Source organism: Elephantulus edwardii, unplaced genomic scaffold, assembly GCF_000299155.1.
Source record: "Elephantulus edwardii isolate Elephantulus edwardi_28Jun2011 unplaced genomic scaffold, EleEdw1.0 scaffold00251, whole genome shotgun sequence".
Taxonomy (NCBI): Eukaryota; Metazoa; Chordata; class Mammalia; order Macroscelidea; family Macroscelididae; genus Elephantulus; species Elephantulus edwardii.
This window is the reverse complement of record NW_006400001.1, coordinates 2,783,601-2,788,470: the sequence shown is the minus strand read 5'-3', so window position 1 is coordinate 2,788,470 and position 4,870 is coordinate 2,783,601. Positions and strand designations below refer to the sequence as shown.

The 4,870-nt window shown below is 39.7% G+C and overlaps 1 protein-coding gene across 3 annotated transcripts in view; it reads right to left on the bottom strand.

The window, feature by feature from the left end:
• The window catches only part of PPARGC1A (peroxisome proliferator-activated receptor gamma, coactivator 1 alpha), a 1,278,036-nt gene that overhangs the window by 15,081 nt on the left and 1,258,085 nt on the right, over positions 1–4,870 (bottom strand). The gene's annotated exons all lie outside the window — the stretch shown is intronic.

Here is a 4,870-nt window from a genome sequence, read left to right as displayed (position 1 = left end):
AAAAAAAAGCAATGTAACTGCTGATACAGCATCTCCTTTTATCATATGCAACAGGCATATTTCTGCTTTTATCAGGGCAATTTTTCTGAGCTGTAGACTTAAATAGCCGATTTCCTACCTGATAGCTTACCATGGATGTCCTGTAGGCATCCCAGTCTAGACAAACATGCCCCAAACTTAACTTTCCAGTTCTCCACCATCCTCCCTGGGGTTTCTCCAAGGCTTTTCCATCAATGAAGCTGACCCTGTCTTGCCAGTCGTTCAAGATAAAAGCTTTGACTTTTCCCTATGGGCTACCTCCTGACATCCATTCTTTCACTGCAGTCAGATCAGCTTTTGCTAGAAGAAGAAGAATCTGATCATGTCACTTACCTATGAACCACTTCAATACCTTCAATTTGTTTCAAGTACAGACTCAAGTCATTAGTGCAACTGCTCACCACTAAGTCACCAGCACTCCCGAACAAGCCAGATCTTCATCACTGGCTTCAGCTCCCACATCTTATTCTTTCCATTATGTCCCAAACACACTGAATATCTACCAGTTACCAGAAATTGCTATATGGTCTACCTTCCTCAAGTCTTTTGAAACAAGTATTACTTGTTACCTGGACCATCACAACCTTCTAAAGCAAGCCTCACTGTTCTTAAATAGATTCCAATTCACCGTGCAACATTGAAACGTCCCGTAGGGAGTCTAAGATTGCAATCCATACAGAAGCGCACCTCCGTATCTTCCAGGCACCAAGGACCTGGTGGATTTAAACCTTCAATTGTTTGATTAACAGGCCAACTCTTAACGACTGTACATAACACTAGGGCTCCTTATGCCAAAAAAGTCAGGCTTATATTAAGCTCAACAATCATTTTCTTTCCAAGACTTATGAAGAGACAAGGTTTCCTATTAGCCTTTTCCTTTACAGTTCCATGCTAAATTGTAATGATACACTTAATCCATGTACTAACTGTTTGAAGTCAGTCCTTCTACTGCAATGGAAGCACCATGAGAACAGAGACTGTAGCTGTTCAATTTGCTCCTCTCTTTTGAGGGTTTTACTGGTTTCTGAAACTTCAGAGTCTCAGTAAATACCAATGGGTAGTGGTTTCTTGGTTTGCTTTTTTGTTTTGTTTTGTTTTGTTTTGTTTTTAAAGCAGTCAATTGGTCATGTTAACACACATCCCATATATCCATAATTACATCTAAGATGCGTAGATGTGGTCCTTACCCTCTGAGATTTCAAGATATTAAAACAAAAAAAACCCAGCCTTATCATCATAGGAAAACCTCATCCAGGTAGGTAAGCTGAGTGAACTGACAAGTAAGGTGAATTTCTCCAATTTGTGTTCACAAATTCAAGTGTAAGAAATGCAGGGATCTTTGCCGGGTTATGTCTTCTAAAAATCACCCCGGGAAATCAGCAGTGGGACTTCTTTGAAAGAATTGGTCAAACACGATTCACTGGACAACCACTACTATACCCAATCAGCCGACCAGATGAATTACAGTCGACAGGACAGGCTCTGTGATTCACATCCATGTAGATTGTATGTCTCAACGGAAGGCTATAATTGTTCTGCTTCAAAGCAGCCGGCACGTGGTGGAGGTCAATAAATAGAAATGGATGGTGAGGTTTACTTGAGAGCAGCATTGCACACTTCAGCAGGGAATCATAACGCTGCATTCCATTCTATTTATGCATCTAGCTCCAGCCAAACAGCCGAATACAGTGGGACTGTTATCTAAACTTCCTGGCATCCACTTGCATGGGTGTTATGGATTTTTCAAATGAGTCTTTTAGGAAGGTTACCACCATAGGAAGAGAGAGGAGAGAGAAACAGTGAAGAGATGCAAAGAAATGGAACCATCACAAAGAAATTGCCCAAATGCCATTATGGGAATACACACAGCCTATCTATTCAAGGAAATTTGAAGTTAAAGCTAAAATCGACCATATGCACACCCATATGCAGACATACTGGGACAATCTCTGAATTGCTGCTTTATACAAAGTTGCAGGCAACAATGATTCCACAAAGAAGATAAACCAGAGGACCTTTTATAATGAAAACTGACACAATCTGCAATGACAATAAGATCCAATCGAGAGGAGAGACTGAGAATCAAAAAGGCTGGTGCACAATCACTTAAATTACCTTCATGACTATTCTCTTTCATAAAATGCAAGAATGGGGCTCTGATCACACTAACTCACAAAGACAGAGCTTGAATACACTGACACATATTCAGTCTGAATGAAACATCAGGATTGTAGGAAGACTCGTCAATAACCCATTATGTAGAGGACATAACCTTGCTAGCAGAAAGTAAAGAATAGCCTGACTTCACAAAGTCAAGAAATCCAAAGATATGTAGCACCAGGAAAATCTGCTGTCAAGTACTTCTCCAAAGGGTTAAAGAGCATGGGTGTCAGTTTTAAGACTAAGGTGTATCTCATTCACATTATGGCATTTTGTATTAATTCTTAGGCATCAAAAAGTTAGACAATGAATAAAGATTTATAAAAAAACAAAACAACAATGCCTTTGAATTGTGGCAGTGGACAAGAGTATTGAATGTCCAATGAACTGTCGAAAGAATAAACAAGTTTCTCTTGGACCAAGTGCAGCCAGGTGCATGCATCATAAGGGCAAGGAAGATAAAATTTTATTTAACATACTGTGGTCATATGAGCTTGTTGTTAGGGGGGTAAGTCCCTGGAGAAAGACATCAAGCTTGGACAGGTGAAGGGTCAGAAGAAGAGAGGAAGACTCAGAGAAAGAGAGGATGACCTTCAATGAGACTGAAATACTGATTACAAAAATTGAGTTGGACATAGCAGAGATGGTGAAGCTGTCACAGGATAGGGCATGCAAAGCTCAGATCTATATTTCAGAGAGTAGGTTGTGAGTAATCGTCAACTTGATACACAAAAGTTGTCATTGTTGTGTACCAATGAGTCAGAATTGACCCATAGCTGCCCCTCCAGTGCATTTTCAGAGGCAGTAATTACATGGGAGGTGATTAATGGGAGTAATTACATGGGAGGTAATTAATGGGAGTAATTACATGTCTATCCTTCTTCCATGGAGCAGCTGGTGAGTTTGAACCACATGCCTTTGGAATTGCAGTGAAGATTCTTACCACTAGGCTACAGATTATGTAGGAAGCTGGACTTTATGAGGAGGAATGTGGTGGCAAGATTGAAGGAAGACTTATCAACAATCTGCATTATGCAGATGACATAATCTTGCATGCTGAAACCGAGGAGGACTTGAAGCATTTGCTGCAGAAGATCAAGGACTGTAGTCTTCAGTATGGATTAAAGCACAAGATCAAGAAGATCAAGATTCTCTCCACCAGGCCAATTGGCAGCACCATGATAAATGGAGAAGATACTGAGGTTGTCATCAGTTTCACCTTGCTGAGCTTCACAATCAACACTATTGGCACCACCAGTCAGAAAATCAAAATTCTAATTGCATTAGAGAATCTGCTGTCAGGGATCTCTTCAAAGTGCTGAAGAGCAACGACATCAGTTTAGAGAATAAAGTACACCTGATTCAGGCCACAGTCTTTACAATTACATGCTATGCATGAGAAAGCTGCACAGTGACTAAGAGTGACAGAAGAAGAATTGATGCTTTTGTGTTGTGATGCAGGAGAGGGGTATTGAACATACCATGGGCTTCTAGGAAAAGAAACAGGGCTGTCCTGGAAAGGGAGAAACAAAACTGCTCCTTGGGGCAAGGATTTTGGAACTCTGTCTCATATATTTTGGGTGGCCAGGAGGGATTAATCCTTGGAAAAGGACATCATGCTTGGAAAGGTGGAGGGACACTGAAGGAGAAGACCACCCTGGAGGAGATTGATAGACACAGTAACTCAGGTTATGGGGGTAGGTGTTTTGGAGACAGTGAGTTTGGCTGAAGATAGGGTGAGGTTCAGAACTACTGTACATAGGGTCACTATGAGTCACAAACAACCTGATGTCACATAACAACAACAACAACAACAACAAAACACACACAGACATACACATCATTCTGGAAAATATAAAGGATCAGCAAAAAAGAAAGGAATATCTGTAATGATATAGATTGACACAGCAACTGATGTAATGGGCTTGAGCATAGTGGAGACCATGAAGTTGGCACAGCATAGCACAAGGTTTTGATCTGCTGATATTATGGTGGTTATTAGTTATACTTCAGCACCTGAGATAAGGAAGACCACATGATGAGACATAGCTATGTCATGATTTGGTTTTCCTGTGTTATAATGAAAATAAAAGACGCCTGAAGGTCTAAAAAGAAAGATAAAACATTTACCAAGACTCTCCAAAAGGTCTGGCAAAGAGTCGATTGTTTTTAAAATGCTACAGTTTTATTCGATGAAGAGATTTCCTGTCTTTAAAAATAAAAACAAAACACAAACCTTAACATTTGCCAGCAATTTTTCAAGACATTAATTTCTAAATAGGACATGAAAAGAAAAGAAATCAAAATGCTTAATAATATTTGCAACTTCTTAAAGGCTTGGAGGAACTGTAAACCTTTGGAAAAAGCTCCTTGAAAAATGATTTTCAGACTAGTTTTCACTATCGAGAAGGGAGGAACATTTATCAAATATCTTTTAGCTTCAATTTTCACAAAAGCTAGTGTGCTGATAGAGTAGATAATAAAATTGAAGATTTATGTTGCATTAACAGGTATAGTAAAACCTCATTATAGCAAAACACAGGGGATAAATAAAAAAAGAAACTGACTTTGCATCATCAAACTGTTGGGGCAGTGGGAGGGGTGCAGGGGGATTTTGTACCAGGGAGGGAATTTTTATTTTACTTTTCAAAGAGAGGAGCAAACTGGGGCG